The sequence below is a fragment of the Mixophyes fleayi genome, chromosome 2 (assembly GCF_038048845.1).
Source record: "Mixophyes fleayi isolate aMixFle1 chromosome 2, aMixFle1.hap1, whole genome shotgun sequence".
In the NCBI taxonomy this organism is placed as follows: domain Eukaryota; kingdom Metazoa; phylum Chordata; class Amphibia; order Anura; family Limnodynastidae; genus Mixophyes; species Mixophyes fleayi.
Window position 1 is genome coordinate 278668850 of NC_134403.1, and position 19659 is coordinate 278688508.

The 19659-nt window shown below is 40.2% G+C and overlaps 1 long non-coding RNA gene across 3 annotated transcripts in view; it reads right to left on the bottom strand.

Annotated features, from left to right (window-relative positions):
* Window positions 1–5318: 5318 nt before the first annotated feature.
* Window positions 5319–19659, bottom strand: part of LOC142140397 (uncharacterized) — a 28723-nt gene continuing 14382 nt past the window's right edge. For 2 of the 3 annotated variants that reach the window (XR_012688452.1, XR_012688451.1), the window contains 2 exons: window positions 8877–9012; window positions 5319–5480 (listed from right to left, as the gene is read on the bottom strand). This is a non-coding gene — a long non-coding RNA (uncharacterized LOC142140397). Of the gene's footprint in view, window positions 5481–8876; window positions 9047–19659 lie in introns of all 3 variants that reach the window. The other variant, XR_012688453.1, reaches the window with a different exon arrangement.

Sequence of the window (19659 nt, forward strand, 5' to 3'; positions counted from 1 at the left end):
GCAATAGAGGATTTGTTCACCAACGCGACAGTATGAAGCCTCTAGCCAGATCATCCTGTTTCTTATTTTGTATAATTCTCACAATTCTCTAAATCCAAGTACAGTATCTGTATGATGAGTGTGTAGCAGTCCAATATGCTACTTACTGTTTACCATTTGTAGTTTTGGTATCTTTTTGGTCACCACAACATTACTGCCCCATGTTCAAATAACCGCACAGGCATCATATCCCACTGTATCAGATAATGTTTGATAGTTGCCAGACATCAATGTGAACACAATAAATATATTTTTCATGTACATTCACTGCAGGTCTATCCACTGCTAGAACTGTTTGTGATAGAAAAGTGGTTTGTTTGTGTTTGCAGCATTAGGAAGCGCACTTTAAACTTGAACACTTGAATACAAAACAAAAAGGCAGATTAAATGGTGACGCAGTAGTTTCTTAATATTATGGTAGCTAAGTCTCATTTCACTGCTAGGCATACATACTGTAATTAAATCGCCAGAATTCCAAGTCGTACGCAGTTGTAAATTCCTGCTGCTTAATGTTTAGAGCAAGGACAACTAAACTTAAGGTGGACCAGTGGAGACGGCCGTTATGTGGGCAAGCTGCTGCCTCCACTGAGACAATGAGTAAAAAGATCTGGGGGTAAATGTAGGAACCTCCGATTTCTGCAAATCGCAGGAAATCGGCGACTTTGCAGTGAAAATTCAAAGCGGCATTGGCTTGTAAAGGCAAACTTGCCTTTACAAGCCATCGCCGCTTTAAATTTTACCTGCAAAGTCGCCGATTTCCGGCGACTTGCAAAAATCGGAGGTTCATACATTTACCCCCTGATCTGCCAGATCAAATCCAGGTCTGAAAATATTGTAAGCTGGAGAAATTTGTGTGAGCAGTTATCTGCTATCCACAAAGCATGAGGGCCTTTTGTTAGCTAGTTATTCAGCTTGACCAACGTATGTAGCCAAATTGGTAACAGATTGGTGATCTCCCAAAAAATAACTGAAGTTCCTCATGTGATGCTCACACAGCTCTTTTATAGGAAGGTATTTCAACAACTGCTGCAGTGGAAAAGTTACCCAATCCCTGACTGACACATGTTATATTTGCTTTTATTTTTTTCTTCACATAAAAATCTGCAGCAACATATACAGTATTTGGTAAACCAGTTTGTTTAAAATGGACTGTAGAGAGCAGTCTTTAGCAAGGGGTCAAAGGGACAGATTCAATTGGCCGCGATGTTCCTGAGAACATCGCGGCCACACTTTCTTACAGTTTATATGGTAAAAAGTAACACTTACTTTTGCTCACACCTCTATGGGGCGCAAACAAAAGTTAGCGTTACTCTCACTAAAAAATTCACTGTGTAGAGTCTCGCGGCTGTTCCGAGACACTACGCAGCAATTTTTGTACTAATTGAATCCACGCCAAATGTTAATAAAATTCCTGCTATTTCCTATATGACAAAGGGACCTTTCTAGGTGACAGAAAAGCATATTGCAGAGTTTAAATTATGTTGCCACTTTATTGCTTGCTGAGAATCCAGAGATTGATGCAAACTCTGACCCATATAATATAGTTTTTGGAATGTGTATTAGGTCTAATTAAACTAAGAAATGTATTGTGGCAAAAACAGAACTGTCTATAAAGTTTATCCCAATGTGTAGATGGTCATAAAGATTTTTTTGTATGCTTGTACTTCATAATAAAATATATGTTCCTGTAAAAAAAAAAAAAAAAAAATACACTTTAATGCAATTTTAGCAGCAGCAATGTGACCTCTTAGATAGCAAATATTATACATATTTAAAAGGTGAAGATTTTAGCTTAGCTTTCCAACTTAGTATAGGATTAGTGTGATCTCAGTGAATTATATGTTCAATTACAGAGCATGAGGTTTCCCATGATGGGCAAAGATTTTAATGTCCATTATCATGGATGTCTCCTGAGAATCAATGAGAGCTACTGGGGTGTTTAAGTAATTGTTTAGGAAGATTTGATGAGCATAGGATACATAAATAATTACCACACAAGCCTTGCTTATTTTCCTAAATATATCATATATATATCCTATAGCTTGTAAGCTTGCAAGCAGTGTTCTCTTACCTCTCTGTCTGTATGTATTACCCAGTATTGTCTTATTAATGTTTGTTACCAATTGTAAAGAGCTACGGAATTTGCTGGTGCTATATAAATAAATGTTGATGATATATATCATGCATGGAGCCCACAGCAGGTGGGCCTGTGTGCTTTAAATGCCAGGGCTGATTTTTAGTCCCAGTCCGGCCCTGCACCAAGTACTTCTGGTATCAACAGGATATGGTGCCATACCTGTTCACTATTTGAAATCAATGTCATTTGAAACATTTTGGTGGGCTAGATTCACAGCCTGGTCTTTATCCTCATCTCATCTGATCCTCATCTCTGCCGATACAAATAACAATATTTAGGTTGAGTGACAGTATGAATTTAGGAGGCAAAAACATTGAGGGCCTGAGTCATTAAGGAAAGTAAGGAAAAAATTAGTACATTTTCTCTGGGACAAACCATGTTATTTTGCAAGGAGTGCAAATTAGTTTATTATTTTGCACATAAGATAAATACTGGCTGCTTTTTGATGTAGCACACACATAGTTTTGTGTGTGCTACATTTTCATGTAGCACACACAAAAGTGAGTACCTGCCTGTACTCACTTTTCCCTCCCTCCTACTCTTTCATGCTGTGCCTGAGCCCCCAGAGTTATAGTGCTTACTGTTACTTGTACTGTGCTGTTTCACCTTGTACTGTGCCATTGTTTGTCCTTGTACGGCGCTACGGATAGTTTGTGGCGCCCTATAAATATAAATAAAAATTAATAATAATAATAATAATAATACTTGATAGCTTTATTTTTACACTGAAAATTAAAGTTGATCAAGGATATGCCCTAACCCAACTATAAATTTGTCCCCACATTTTAAATTTACCTCCCCCTACAATGCAACATGGTTTTGCCCAGGTGCAAAGTTACTACTTTTTATGCTTTGCTCTCCTTAATCACTCTGAGAGGCCCTGAGTGTATCCATATAAATCTATACCCCAGATGAGAAAGAGTGAGATTGTGATAGGAGGTGGGTAAGTTTACGGACAGTATTTGGCATGTATAGTATAAATAATTTTTATAGCATGCCCCCCACCCTATTAAAAACAAATTATCTTGAACAATTTTTAAATTATGGACAAACTGGCTTAAATTTATCTTATTTACTGACATTTGTTTCCTTTCAAAATTTTACTTTCAGCAATTAATAGCACAGCTGTAATGTTTGTCATGCCTCATGCCAGTGTTAAGGTTAAACTAAATGATATCTGTAACCTCCCTTAGAATGCCCCAGTGTAGAACAGAGTCTGGTATTAAAAGCTGCACAGTGTTTGTTTTTCTGTCTTTTTAACACTGGAGAGATGAGGAACTGTGTCCTCACAGACTTTAATAGCTTTGGATGGGAGCCCAGAATACATCTTACAGCTAGTTTTTAGATCAAGTTGGACAAAAGCTGCAGTTGGGTCATGTTGAACGTTTTCAGTCTAACAAATCCTTGCTAATTGGAGCAAATGTGTTTTTAAAGGACAGCTATAGATAAAATACCCAGCAATAGTTCACAGAGTAACAAGTTATTATAATTACAGTATACTTCAGTTCTAAAGTTCAATTCTCCTTTGCAGATAATGTGCAGTTAAATTAATTGGTGAATAACTAGGTCTTTCTCATTTAGTGTTTTGAATTTAAAGGGTTAGCACTGTAGCACAGATGGTGTGAAAAGAACATAAATTCAAACCTAACTGTCCCAATCTTAGCAGGAGAGTCCTCATTTGAGGCTCTGTAACACTGTTCTCATAGGGTCAGCATTGTCCTGAGCAGTAAGGTTTGGAGGTATGTCCGGTTCATAGTCGCTCTGCATAGACAAGTGTCGCGTGCACCTGCTCCTAGTGCATGCAGCATTTTTAGAGAGGGGAAAGGGACTGGCAGTGGCCCAGAGCTTTGGAAAGAGCTGGATGAGCTCTCGTGATGAATGACCACTTCCCTGTGACATGTAACCAATGTGCGTTTGCCCCAGAACACACGTAATTTGGCTCTGCGCATGCCCATTTTCAACGAGTAGCGGATTTCAAGATATATTGTTTGATGAATTCGATAGTAAAGTCATTTATGTGACATAAAAACTGGCGTTCGTATCCACTGCGTCTATCTGTGTATTTCTTTGTCCCACAAACCACTTCATGGGCATACATACGTTAGAGTACACAATGCATTTGTATTGCCAGCTGTGAGAAATTCCTACGTTATAAATAGGACCATTGACGCTTCAGAGATCACTTTGCCGCGGAGCTCTTACAAGCTAGTTTACAGTTGTCTACCAGGGTTTTTTATTTTGCAACAAATCCAGGGATGTATTACAGATGAAATATCCTTGATGTAGGTGAGCAATAAAGATAGTAAATGAGTATTGTATAGGGGTGTTTTAATTTCAATAACAATTATGTTTATACTTGTCGCTGTGTTTTATTTACATTTTTCTACAAATCTGTTCTACAGATTCCAGTGAGCATCTGGGTGCCAGAGCATGCTGGCACTTGTGGTTCCCCTAATACCAGGGTGGCTTGGCGGCCGCCATGAGTATGCTGGTGCTTGTACCACTAGAAGTGCCAGCATGAACAGACACATAATAGCAGTGCCGCCATGCTGAGACCTGTAGTGCACCACAGATAAAATACTTTTATATATTACACAATTAATATTAGAAACCTAGCATGGGGCCGCGTATCCTCCGGGGAGGGGGGGGGGGGGGGGTACTTTTATTTTTGTGGACAGCATCACCCTATGAAATCCAGCTTGGTGCTGTGCGGTCTGGGGCTGTTTTGGCATTAGGGAAGGGGGACCCCACGCTGCGGGATTCCCTACTATAGTGCACCAGCCCAGGCTGTATTGTCTGTTTAAATTTAATGATTTATGTCAACATTGTGGCTGCATCCCATGTGACAATAATGGCACAATTGCTTTGCAGCCATATACTGTGTGAGGAAAGGAAATAATTATCACCCACACAAACTGTACCTCATTCATCACACTAATTCTTAATATATTTATTATCCTTGCTACCCTCATCACACACTTCATTTTGTTGGCAAATGTGTTATAAATAATACCCACACAAAGGTGACAAATGTGTTTCAAATCTTAGGATATGTTCAAAAAGTCCCTTCATTTTGGTACTAATGGTCCCGTCTACAAATTTTCTAATTTAAAAAATAAACACAACCAATTTTTACAGAACATTATGTAAATCAACATTTATTTGTTTATTTTAAATATTTTGTTTAGTTTTTTTAATAAAACATGGCAGAGGGATGGAAACTTTGGCTTTTAGAATTCCAACTGGGTCAGCGGTTCTTGAAACTGAGGCTGAGGGCTTTCAACATGGGGAATTTATTTGTCAGCTGTCAAAAAAAAGGAAAAAACAGTTGCGATTAATAGAGAACTTACGTCTAGCAATCTCTGCCCTCAAATCTGCCAAGAGCTTGGGTTTTCTCCTCCATAAGTCGCCTCACCTCCACTGGACCTGAACAATAGGACACCTATGGTGAAATAGTAACTGAAGGCACCTACGGACGCCATGTACACCCGGCTTGTGTCTTCATTCGAGATGTACCGAGCCATTGGTCTATGCAAATTGTCCATTGCAGTGGTTAGTACCTGCAGCTCGGCACAGGCGAGCATTAAAGAACACATGTTTGCAAGTTGAATGTTTTCAGCATGCTGCACACTGATTGGTTCTCAGTGCACTTATGGGCACGTGAATGTGAATGTAGGGAATGTGAATGTAGGCATGTGAATTGCGGATCCCTTCAATACCATAAGTAAGGTGGCTGACTCACCTGTCAATTCATCACAATAATCAACCGTTCCCAGGCAATTAGGGGCATTAAAATGCCTAGCTTATCATGCAAAGGCAATCGCAGGAGAACGCACTTGCATGTCCTATGTAAGAGCTGGATAGACAATAATTCAGCCCTGCCATTATGTGGGTTCTCTGGCTACAGGCTCGAAGCTGAGACAAGCACCTATTACACAAAGAAAGGTGGAGATGTTGGTCCAGCTGGTGGTGGAGAGGCAGTAAATAACCATGCAGGTTAGGCGCAGGTTAATGTGTGAGCCACTAATTCATATATTGTGCTCTGCATACCTATTACAGGTAATTATGTTTAAGTTTTCAAATTAAGTATTAGCGCTGGCTAGCTTGATGTTATTAGTCTTTCACCTCTAGGGCCAAGAGATTCCTATTTGCATATAAATCTGCACAAGTATTATAAAACTATATTTTATTTTGCACATTGCAACATTCGTATCTTTGAACATTTCACACAGGTGGCAAGACTACAAGCGTTGCTTGATGGACAAAATAAGAGACCACCGCAGGCATGCTCAGGCGACAGGCGGTGGTCCCCCTGACCGATAAGACCTCAGTCCCTGGGAGACCATGACATTGGCCTGTATTGAGCAGTTGGAGCAAGAAGTGGGCAGGATTGACATCGGAGCAAGACCACTCCTAAAGATATCTCTCACCACCCACAGGTAGATTGTAAAGAACAATACATGGATAAAATAAATGATAAATGCTTGCTTCACATAACTTAACAAAGTCCTGACAACAGTAGCTGGCTTACTTTAAAAAAATGCACACTAGTTATAATTAGCAATTGCAAATTGTCAAACAAATAAAAATGAGGAATGCTTGGCACTTATCCTGAAGCCTAGTCGTCTTGTACAATCCTGTACAATTAGACAATGGTCAATGGTCAAGATTACTGATAATTTTCTGCCAAGATGATTTAGAGATTTTGAAATGATGCATAGTTAACAGTCCACCCAACACACACCATATATGCTGGTTGATACAGCAATATATAAACTTCTCTATATAAACACAAATCTTATGGAAATATTTTTCCACAGATACACACCAAATTGGCTGCAAAAAATACTCTATAATTATTATTAAATTGATTAAGATGATGCAAAGACTTGTATGTTATTGAGTAACTTTTCTGTTCAATTTTTTTTTTTTACATATTTTCATATGATGATGCAGATACTGCATATAAAACATATAGAACTTTAGGAGGCCCGTGATGTGGAAGTGCCTCAGATACAAAATGATGCAGGGGTCATTCGGCAGCAGGCACTACTCAAATTTTATCACAAACTTTACAACTCAAACACAACACTTGAGAACACAACCAAGGAGATGAGCACTACCCTCAGCTGTATTGAACACAAGTTGGACACTTCCCTCAACAAGATGAATTACACTTTCAACAACATTGAAAGTATCCTGACCTGTCTCACCGACCTTGTTGCCCAATATGGCACAACAACCCTCCTGCCCCAATGTCACATGTTTCCTCTCCTTCCCCATTAGCACAAATTCTCAGTCCTGTCATTCATGAAAACTTCCCCACGCAAGACCCTATGAAACATAATCATCCCACATTTTACCGGCTTATCATCCCCAAATTTACCATGCTGCCTCACTACCCTCTCCATCCCAAATGCACTATTTTTTCCAAAACACCTTTTTTGGTCAACACCACACTTTTGCCCAACAACACTCCTTTGCTTTTTTTGCCCAACACTACACCAAACCAGCTCGGCCCTCTAACCACCTCTGCCCCGAAACCACCTCTGCACTCCTATCCACCTTTGCCCCCGTAATCACCTCTACCTCCATAACGACCTCTGCACCCCGAACCCCCTCTGTGGTACACGCAGAACCATTGTGGTGTCTGGTTAAAGGTGTAAGCAGTGTTGGATATGGATGTTAAGCCAAACATGCTTCAAACTTAACCAAGGTGATGGTTTTATTGAACAGTTGTTACAGATGGTAACATAGATTATGCATACAGTTGTATCCTTATAGACATAAATGCAGGATGTATAACTCTTTAGTATTGTCATGAGCAGTGGAGATTGCGGTTCGCTTCTCCTGCGTAGTAACATCACTTTCGCCTTCCTGCCCTGGCCGTCACGTAGGTAGCGGCCAGAACGCTCTCAATGCTGGTGCCGCGCACCAGCAAACATACAGTCGGGTGCTTGCACAGATTTTTAAAGTTGGAACTCAGCCTCCACGGGCAGTAGAAGGAGTGCTGAGCTAATTAATTAGGTAGCCCATGGTGGCTAATTACTTTCCTACTCTTTGATTGGTCTCTCTCTGTATATTAGGCAGGGAGGGCTTAGCCTCCCTGCCGGTTATAGCTTCTGGACCCTGGTTGCTGACCTGCTCCCTGTTCCTGTGCTCTCAGTTCTTCTTGGATTGATCTCTAGTTGTGACCCTTTGCTTTTATTCGGACTCTGCTTGTTGCCTGTTGCCCTGACCTTTTGGACCTGTTTCCTGGACTCTCCTGTTTACCACCAGTCATGACCTATTGCCTTTCCCTGACTATCCTGTCTGCTACGGAACGCTGACCCTGGCCTCTTTACTGACTACTCGCTAACATCCAGTTTAGCTCCTCCTACCTATCCGCTGTGGTGTTGCTCATAAACTTGCACTACATACAGTTAAATCCTGGGGGCATCTGAGTATCTGTGAGCGCATCTAGCTCTACCGGAAAAGCGGCTGCTATAGGTGAAGACCTCTACCGCTTGTTCTGTAAGTTTATGTTAAGGCCATCAGCATAACAAGTATATTCTGCATGTCTGTGCAGAATATTATTTGTGGGCACTGTTAGGAACCCTTGAATATATTACCTGCAGTCACTTTTATATTTGGCAGGACAGACACAGAAGACGTGGCTACTGCTGTACACATCTTCTATTCACACAGTAAAAGCGCTCACCTGAACTTCTGGTCCACGCATGCAGGCAGCCGGTCATGCCCCACTTCCTGTCCCCATTAGACCACCGGGAATAACTATGTAGTAGACAGAGCATAGCGCTCCATGTCAACACCCCCCTTGCCTAGTGATGTCTACACTGGCAAGAAAAACATTGTAAATTAAGCTTCTCCCTGTAACCAAAAGCATGAGTTAATCAACCAAAACAAGTTATCAGTGAGATGTATCAAAATTATTTAATTATATATATATTCCAGTCTAGGAATAACAGGAAAACATTTAGCAAGTGTGATGTCAGACCCTTTGTTAGCATGTCAGCAGCATTATCTTCTCTTGCTTTTTAAGGCTGGGTACACACTACAGTATACACACTAATGCAATATCTGGCCGAACAGTTGTTTGTCAGGTGATTGGCCTGATAATTGTCTGCAAAGACTGTAGTGTGTACCTAGCCTTACTTATACTGATGGGCTTTCTGTTCACTAATTCATGTATGAAGTGATGTCTTATGACAATGTGTTTGGTGTTTTGTACTTGAGGACAAATCAATTGCCCCTTGATTATCACACTTCACGTTGATAGTCTCACTCTGACAAAGAAGACCAAGCTCGCGCAAAGTCTTTTTTAACCATAAAGATTTTTAACCTGTTTCTGTGGGTGCCATGTACTCCGTCTCAGTGGGGAATAGAGCAACAGTGGGTTGCTTTCTTCTTCAAGACAAATGGGTATACCGTGTAGGAATAGGCATTTTACTGTAAATCTCAGTAACTTGTACGTTTTAGGTATCTTAGGATTCTTTTAACTGAGATCCAGTCTTGTTTCCCAGGATTGATTGCAAATTGACTCACACATCTCACAGCATGTGTGATGTTGGGGCGAGTCCCAGTACTTGCATACATCAAATTACCTACAGCACTATGGTAACGGACTAGTTTCATCTCGCCTATCTCTTCTCTGCTTGTTGGTGACATTGCTTTTGTCATTTTTAAGCTTTTATCAATGGGAGTGTTCACTGATTTTACATCAGACATTCCATACTTGGTAAATATTGCCTCAATATATGCCTGTCGGTTAACTGTAACAGTCCCTATTTTATGCTCTTTCACAATCCTCATGGCTAACAATAAACCTCAGGGCTTAGATCTTTCAATCTGAATTTTTTTTCCAACAGATACTTTACACTGGTGGTGTGTGTCTCGGCCTGCTAGCAGCATATCATCTACGTATACTACTGTGAGGAACATTTTTTCTTTTATAGTTCTACGATATAAACAGTGATCAGTCTCTGACCTAATAAAGTCCATCTCTAGCTGCACAGCATCCAGTTTTACATACCAACAATGACCACTTCTGTTTAGGCCTTATAGGGATTTCTTTAGGAAGCAGACTTTTGCCTCTTGGAACACACCATTATTATAGGTTTCAGATGGCTCCATGTAACTCTGCTGAACTAACTCCTCATTTAGGAAGGCTGAGTCAAAATCAAGCTGGTATAATAATAGTTCATGGAGTGTAGAAATGGCAATGACTAACCTTAAGGTGCTGTATTTTGCAACAGGCAAGAAGATCTCACCGCAGTTGATCCCAGATTTTTGGGTATATCCCTTGGCAACAAGGTGGGCTTTATAGCGGGCAATGGTTGCATTTACCTTTTTGCAAAAGACCCACTTTTTCTTGATTGTTTTACGGTTACTTGGCCTGTCATCTAAAAGGTATGTATTGTTGTCATCCAGAGCTGCCAGCTCTGGATTTATCGCTGACTTCCACTCTTCCCAGTCGCTACCTGATTTTGCTTCTTGAATGTCTTTCAGTTCACAGAAAGCTATGTTAGCGAATCCCTTGAAATATCTCCTAGCGGGAATACCTCTGTTACTCCTCACAGAATTCTTGCTTTCTGATTGGATATCCACATTAACACTTTCAGGTTCAGACATTTTTTCTGCTGCCTGTATATCCAGTGTTGCAAATTTTTGCTGTAGTTGTTGTTCCACCATTCTGCTAGGTGGCGTAATTTCATGAAAAAACAAATCTTATGATTCGTTTGTTTGTAATGTGTCAAAGTCTGTACCCTTTACTCTCTTGGCAGTATCCAAGTATGATACATTCCACTTACTTGGGATGTAATTTTCATCTCTTTTCTTTTGAAGTATGTGCATATGCCTTACAGTCGAAGACACAGAGATGACCGACACTTGGCTTTCCCTGCACCATGCCACCAGTGTTGTTTTACCTTTTATAGATACTGTGGATGCATAGTTTTTTAGGTACACTGCAGTGGACACTGCTTCTGCCCCAAAACTTTTCTCCAGGCCTGTGTCATTTAACATAGTACGTGCTCTTTCAAAAATTCTGCGGTTTGCTTGCTCACTCATACCATTTTGTTTTGGCGTGTAGACAACTGTTAGTTGCTGCTATATGCCATTTTTGTTGTCATATTCTCCACCATTGTCAGATCTCAAGACTTTTAATTTTAATTTTAGACCCATTTGGGCTAGATTTACTAAACTGCGGGTTTGAAAAAGTGGAGATGTTGCCCATAGCAACCAATCAGATTCCAGCTTTCATTTATTTAGTGCATTCTTCAAAATACAAGCTAGAATCTGATTGGTTGCTATAGGCAACATCTCCACTTTTTCAAACCCGCAGTTTAGTAAATATACCCCGAAGTGTCTAGTGGCCCCCGAGACCATATACCAGCGGTCCTTCTTGTGACTGTCTGCAACATTTAATGTTGACTCGTTTGGTTTGTCACGCTCTTTTGCACACAACTTGAACATCTCAGCCTGAATTCAGATGCCTTGTGTCCCATTTTGTGACATACAAAGCATTTATACTTGGGCCTTTTGGACTTGATACCTTTAGTGAGTAGAGCAGAACTCTCAACGTTTGTCTCAATGGAAATTCGTTGTTGGAACTGCGTCCGCTTAGCTCTCACGATTTCTGTCATCAACTTGGTATCGTTGGATTCCAAAGCTACCACCAGGAAATTGAGCTCTGGCGTTAAATTCTGCAGCATCGCCATCGTAACTTCCTCTTCTTCATCATCACCTGTGCTTCCACAGATGCCAATTGTCGTGCTATTGACAGCATTTTGTCTTTATATTCATTCATGTTTCCCAAACACTTAACTTTGTTGTGTAAAATGTACACCTCAAGTTTATTCTTCTCATCAGACCTTTGTCCTCATATGCCATTTGCAGGGTTGTCCACATGCCTCATGCTGACACCTTTCAGTTTATGATGGAATACACTTGTTCTACAGCTAAGCCTATGGTTCCCATTGCTCTATCCACTTCATCAGTGTTTGGACTCACTCCTGGATCAATCGAAACTTTCCAAACCTTTGCCCCCTTAAGCTGCATTTCTATGGCAAACTTCCATGTTGCAAAATTCTCTGAGCCTGTCAGTTTTGCAAAGCTCATACTGCCCCCTGTGCTGTGCATTTTTCCCTTTGTACCCAAATAAAAGATACTTTTCTGAAAAATCAGCTTACTTTTATTTTTGCATATCTCAGCTACTGTTCTTATACATGATATGAAACGTAAAAAACATGAATTTTTTTTATGATATTCATAAAATAAAAGATAAATAAATTAAGTATGTTACTACATAGGCATATTCAGTAGAATACGTAGGCAAGACTTAAAAACTTAAAAAATTAAAACATACAATGCAAATGAATGCAAGCAGGTGATAAACTATACAACAGGCACATAACATTTAAAAACAGACAAGCATTGGTAATAGGGCACATTACTGTGGTATATATGTATGAATACAAACTTTACAATGATTACAATTTAAGCCATTCACATTAGTATGAGGTGTATAACAAATATAAAAAAATCCATATCTCTTAAGAAGAATAAGGCGGTGATCTTGTGTATGTTCATGCGGTGAGTTAGTCTATAAACTGCATAGTGTTGCTGTCCCTCTACTCATGTAGCCAATCTCCTTTGAATGTTCATATTTACATTACTTTATTAGTATCTCAAATAACCACATGGACACAATATTAAATTTGGTTAAAGGTCACAGTTTATTTAGATATAAATTTAAAAAAATATATAGATAATGGCATGCCCACACAAAGCAGGTCAATAGGTCCGCACAGAAGGACCAACAGTCAGGTTGCTTTGAAGTGGGCAGTGACCCGTAGCTGATCAGCGGTAGCACTATATGCTTACTAGTCGCTGACTATAAGGCTCTCCTGTCTACTGTGCCTTCTCTGTGACGGGGAAACAATATGGTTAGCAGTACATCAATGCAATACAACCATTACCGTAGCAGGGTGCGAGGGAGGTATTCGGTGCAGGAATGAAGAGGCTGAGCCAACCACTGAGGGAAAAATACATAGGGAAGCTAAGGACCCTCCCTGTGGATCTTATTGGCTGTGTATGCAGGAGACTTAACCCCGAATGGGTAAGGGCATGATATGACACACACACATGATTTGTAACTGCGTTTGTCTTATGGGTTTACTTGTTATACCCCGAGCAGGCGCAGGCTTCCTGTAGAAAAACAGTGCATTCCAATGTGTGTTGGAGTCTGAATTGGATGTATGTCCAGGGGGATGTCTTTGCTATTCATTGCCTACATGTATCCAGTGCCGGATTAACCAGAGGTCTAACTGGGCTATAGCCCAGGGGCCTCGGGCATCCAGGGGGCCCTTCAAAGTCCTCAGCAGCATTATTGATCGGTCCGGGGGCGGGGGCGCCCCCAGCCCGATCAATGCTGCTGAGCACTGTCACTGTAGTCCTCTGTTCCCGGCGCTCAGTAATCTGCTTACTGAGGAGATCTCGCAAGTTAACTCTCGCGAGATCTCCTCAGTAAGGAGCTTACAGCGCGCTGGGGATGGAGGACTACAGTGACAGGTAAGCGCTTGGGGGGGCCCTCACGGGGTACGGGGGGGCGGCGGGTGGCTCACATTGGGGGCCTCACGGGGGAATGGAGGCGCCCTTAGCCCAGGGGCCTCCATTCCCTTAATACGGCCCTGCATGTATCCACCTCTTCCCCACCCCATTCTCTTCCAGAAATTGTAGGCTATCGTAAGTGTCATTTGTGCCCAAAGATGAATTGGTTGCTGCTGGGTCCACTTGCATTTGAGCTGGTTCAGGGCATATGCAGAGTAATTTTGCATATGACACGCACAAAATTCAGATTCATCCTTTGATGAATCAGGCCTTATGTAGCTAATATACATACCGGGTAGTGTAACTAGGCCTGAAAACACGGGTTTGAAAGGTTTAAATGCAGGCCAATCATACTTGCTTGATTAACTCATTTCAGAAGTAGTCTGCTAAAATGGATAGAAGAAATGTTTCTTGGCTAATACTAGCTGGAATGCACAGACTGAAGAATGGGTTGGAAGCATTTTGGAAGCTAAATCTGATTTGGTGTGTTTTTTTCTAGTAATCTTATTATTGTGGTTGAGCTATTTAATTTTTTTGTATTATATAGCAAAATTTCTAATCTGTAAATTGCTCTTGTCACAGGGGTGTAACTGCTTCATTATGTAATTCCATTGGCGTTACAAAGCAAGATGACCAACAAGGTAACAATAAAGATGCTTAAATGAATTAAAATGTGTTTGAAGATATATAGATATGGGTTGCGGCATAGTCTGAAGCCTTAGAGGATCTGGTTAAAGGGGGTTTACTTGTTGTCCTGAAATCACACAATTTATTTGATTTTGCTACTTAACTTATAATGGGGCTTGAGTCATTAAGGAGAACAAAGTAGAAAAAAGGAGTAACTTTGCACCTTGGCAAAACCATGTTGCATTGTAGGGGAGGTAAATTTAAAATGTGAGGACAGATTTATATCTGCGGTAGGGCATGTCCTAGATCAACTTTAAATTTTAGAGCAAAGGTAAAGTTATCAAGTCTTTGGGCGCTACATGACAAAAAGTCAGTATTTTCTTTATGTGCAAAATATAAACTCCTTGCATTGTAGCATGGTTTTGTTCAGGATCAAATGACTCCTTCATTTGGCTTGCTCTCCTTAATGACTCAGGCCCAATGTCTTCATCAATTGGAGGCAGCCCTATTGTGTGCTGAGCCAATATTTCTGAGAATGCGGCCTAACCACTAGGAATCAGTGACATCACTGAGGCATAAGGCATTTTGTGCCTGTCACGACTTAGTATAGCGTACCTGCTATCGTTGGCACTACTCAAAGGATGGTGCGAAATCGAACGTGCCCCTGGTATTCACCAGGGACCCCTGCAAAGAGGTATGGACTCAGCTGCAGGAGACATGTAGGTTGCGGTCCTTCCACGAGTCAGATAGCGAAGCACGAGAAAGAATTGTCAGACAAGCTGGTTCGGTAACGGTGCGGGCAATGAAAGTATGCAAGGAGAATGCGAAGGGAAGGTGAGTCAAGCCGGGTCAGTAGCGTTCTGGAAGCACGGTACAAAGGGATATCCAAAAGGGGTAGTCAAAGGCAATCTGGGTCACAAGGGTCACTGGCAGGCAGGCAATATCAGGAGACAAGCAATGAACAGGAATACTGTTGAAAACGCTTGAGGCAGGTAGGGACCTAAAACTCTGGCACTGGTAGGAGGGGCAGGAGGGGATTATATATATCTGTGGGCCAATGGAAGGTCAGCGTTGCAGCGCTGTCATAATTAGCGCCATTGCGTTAGAGAATAGCGTCCCATTGCCTAATGCCATCCCGTTGTCTATTGCCGGAAGTGACGCGTCTGGTTGCTAGGCAACCAGATGCGTTGAAGGGGAAGCGCAGGCAGCCGTCCCGGGATGTCGCGGGCGATGCCTGACAGTGCCTTTTGCCTTAGTAATGTCAATGTTTTTAAGGGAGTTGAAACGCTGAAAATTGGTTCAGCCCATAAAATAACATCATCGACTGTGTGTGGTTGTCAAGTACACTTTTAGCAGCAACAAAATATTTAATCCTTGTTCACATTTAACACATCTATATATATATTTTTCAATGGGAGGAGCCAATTTCTGCACATGTATGAAATAATCATTTGTTTTCATGAGAACACTGACAGCAGCATGCTCACAGTGCTCTTGAGAAACTATTTGTGACATGAGCAAAATAAAACTGAATCTTCTTAGAAAGTCTAGGTCTATAAATCTCAAGAAATATTCATTTTCAGTAATCGATTGTGAGCAGCAAGTCCCCAGCAGCACAAAGACAGATACGGTCTTGTGTTAGTAGTAGCTGTAATCTTTAAAGTAGCTTTTTTCTATAGTTGTTTCTTAAATGTGAGTGGCATAAAACAGGAGCTTTATTCTGTTAAAATCCTCTTAGTTCAGTAACCCAGATTTTGTGTCTTGTGTTAATCACAAGAATGTAAGTAACTAATTTGAGTCTTTCCTGTCTTTTGAATATTAGAACCAATAATGAACAGCCCTTACAGCGCTCCAAACACCACTGCTGCAGATTGAACGAACTGTAGACTATAGACTAAAGTCAAAAATAAATAGAATGGAACAAGTGTAGATCAATATTTCTGCGCAATGGTTCCCCAAATAGCTTATAAAACAAAATAAAAATAAATGAATACTTATATTCAATCGTGTTGTTATATTCAATTCTCTTCACTTTTTTCTTTCCCAATGGTAATAGGCATGAAAAGGAAAGGAAGAACAATAGCATAATCCTGTATGATAATAGGATTAATTTAACAATCATAATGGAATATTGAATATAATGTAAATAAAATCACTAATACCATTCTAATTTTTTTGATTGTTTTAATAGAGAAAGTAAATGAATAAATAAAACAATTAATTAATCTACACTATTAATCTGCACAGTGTCTCACCTGATTTGCTGATATATGCTGCTATATGCTGATATCCACCTGCATTACTATTTTTCTCGGGATTTTATGGTCTCTGGACTCTCTGAGCTTACTGACTATATATACACAATTATCTGTTTTTACATCTGAAGGCGCCATCCTTCCATAACTTATCATTTTAATAAATAAAACAATCGAAAAAATTAGACACTAATGAATTTAAATTGACTTTCATAACTGATTTTAGTAGTTCTTATAAAAAAACTGAACGAATTATTTCGAAAAATTGGCATATTTTATGGAAAGATCAACATCTTTCAGAAATTCTTCCTGCCAAACCTTCCTTTATCTGTAGGAAATCACAAACTTTAAAAGATAAGTTAGTTAAAGGAGCTTCAGTTGAATCTCCTAAGCTGGGTACACACTACAGAAATTTCAACCAACTTTTTATGCTGAGCGATTTTACATGCGATCGATGATCCGATCGCTCGGTCCATGGACTGCATACACACTAGCCTTGTTTAGGACGAGAAAGGGAAGAGCGGACGTCCCTTTAGCGACTTTTTACAGCCATGTTGTCGTGAGCAATGACTGTAATTTCGTACTCACTGTTGTGGATTGGTCGGAAGTTTAGACACACTACACAGCGGAAACGAGATTGGAACGAAAATATTAAACAGTACGACCAACCAAATGAGGCGACAATCATCCATTTGGGCAGACTTTCGACCATCGTGTCACCGCACACACTGACCCGACTTTTTTTACTCAAAAGGTTTTTATTAAGTTTTTAGTAAAAGAATATGTAACAAACATAGCAGTTACCAAAGAGTACAGTGCATAATGTAGATCCAATAAATCAGTCAGAACTGCCCATAAACCATCAAAAAAGTAACAAAAAAACAATAAAACAGGAAACATTCAAGTACACATAAGACAAAGACTTCAATGGGGAGGAGGAGGGAGACAGACAGGGGGGCAGGAGTCGGAGACTGGCCGTATTGACCCCAATCAACCGTAAAGGCACATTTTGAGAGCGGGACATCTACCCTCCAGAGGGGTATACAGCATTGGAGATTTAGGTGGCAGACACAGGTCTATACTTTGAAAAGAATTCGTACCATGTGAACCATTTAACCAGGGGCGAGGAAGCTCTTGAGGAAAAGTAAAAGCCTATGGTTTCCATCTCATAGCTGTGTTGTACTTTGCTCATTATTTTGGTAAGAGATGGAACCAAGGGGGATTTCCAGCTTTGAGCTATTGCGGCTCTGGCTGATATGAGTATGTGCCCAGCCACATAGTGATTATGACGCTGAAGATGAGGGGGATATAGGTGTAAAAGTGCCATAGCCGGACATGGGGATAAATCATCCCACTGACCCGACTTTTGAACGAGCGGTCGTATGCAGAGCCGAATTAACAATAGGGCTAAAGGGGCTACAGCCCAGGGGCCTCGGGCAGCTGGGGGGCCCGCCGACATTTATTGGGTCTCTGACTGTCACTTGTTCAAGGAAAATGGTAGGCAGCTAACAGCAAATGTTATGCTGTTAACTGCCTACTGTCACTGTAGGACTTACCGCGTAATTGCTACAGGGAGTGGAACAATGGAAGGAGGTAAGTTCACGGGGGAGCCTCATGGGGGGGGGCCTCACAGTATCCTTCGCCCGGGGGACTCCCTTCCCTTAATCTGGCCCCGGTCGTATGTCGGCTGATTTAGCCGATTATTGGATGAAAACTGTGTAGTGTGTACCCAGCTCTAGACAAGGTAGAATAAGATCGAAAGGGGTTTATCGTTGTGGACAATGTTTTCCTTGTAAACAGATAACTTATCACAGTAGTAAAATAGAGGAGTTTGTTGTTCGCAATAAATCCTAGAAGATTGATTCATTTATCACATGTCACTCCTGTAATGTCATCTATTTAATAGAATGTAAATGTGGACTTCTTTACGTGGGAAAGACATCACGCCCTTTAAAAAAAACGAATTTACGAACATATCCGGAATATAAGACTTGCATATGAATTACATTACTTGTCAATACATTTTAAAAATCACCACAACTGCTGCATTAGTGATATTAAAAACTTTATTGGCATTGATTTAATACAGGGGGATTGGAAACATAGGGATATTGCCAACAAACTATTACAGAAAGAAATGTCATGGATTTACAGACTTAATTCATTGATACCTACAGGGATCAATAAAGAATTTGAGTTTTTCTTTTGCCCTTTTATTCTCTTTTCAGAAAAAGAAGTTGTGAATTATTTGTTTTAATTCATTTCTTATATGTATTATTTATTACATACACATTTTTTGTAGTTGATGTTTTGAATAAGTCCGTATATTATTAGACCACTCATAATTCCACATCGTGAGATCCATTCATTCATGCACTTAGATATCGTAAGAAAAAACGAAGCAGATTCATAGTATTTGAAGAGCTGTATCATTAGTGGTACAACTACACTAACCTCTTTGGAACCTCCTCTATGGGCGGTCTTACATGACGTGAAAATACATCTGTGCACGTTATACTTGTCTGATTATAATATTCTATTAAACCTTTGTCTAACGACCTATTACTTTATACGGACCATCCATTTCAATAGGAAAATGTTTGATAAAGAAATTTTATTCAACGGTGGCCTATTTAACATTTCCTTTATGAGAATCTAGTTCCTTTACATGAAGATTGACACACTGTGGATTTATTTAGACTTGTTCTCCTTTTTCACTTAGGAGATTGGATATGAGATTACATTTTTGTTTTTGACATGTGCAAATACCATTTAATATGCCGATATATTATATCTGTGTGCCGGCCCAATATGGGAGGTAACTTTTTTTATGTTGTATCGTTGCATTCCAATGTATGCATATTCATTCAATATCCCGTTATCGGTGACTTTTGTTTATTGTACACCATTGTACTTATGTATTGGCACTATTTTCATTATTATGTACATATTTTGGTCTGATCATGTGATCAGAAGTAACTATATAAGGAT